Genomic DNA, 533 nt, shown 5'->3' on the forward strand with positions numbered 1-533 from the left:
GCATTTGTCTGGCACCGAAGATGAAAAGCACAGCCCACCGCCACCACCCAGCTAAAACGAGAGCACGGGTCTTGCTCTGCCAGCAGCTGGGACCAACCTTCACCACCGACCGACCCACCCTCCCAATCCCAAGCCTGGGAATAAGACAGCATTAAGGCCACCACTTCCACACACCTCCCCATCCCCCCAAACCCACAAAAAGGCAAAAAAGCCGAAGTGACTGAGAAAGGTCACTTTAGTTGGCACATCTAAAACATGGTACTTATGTTAAAAAAAAATACAAGGCTCTGAAGCTGGCAAGTGAAAGCATTCTGAATCCGTCTTTTTTTTTTGAAAAAGGAAACAAACTTGCAAGGCTGACACAGCAGCCAGATAATAGAGAAAACCTCAAGCATTGCATTCAGGCGTATGTCTGAAGGGAGAGCCTTCAAGACAGTCTACGGCAGATGGCACAGTCGGTACAGTCAAGCATCTTGGCACGACACTAAACCCTGTGGTTCAGCTTCGGGGGAGGGAGGGAGAAACAGGGGGAG

The sequence above is a fragment of the Chiloscyllium plagiosum genome, chromosome 51, assembly GCF_004010195.1.
Source record: "Chiloscyllium plagiosum isolate BGI_BamShark_2017 chromosome 51, ASM401019v2, whole genome shotgun sequence".
NCBI lineage: Eukaryota > Metazoa > Chordata > Chondrichthyes > Orectolobiformes > Hemiscylliidae > Chiloscyllium > Chiloscyllium plagiosum.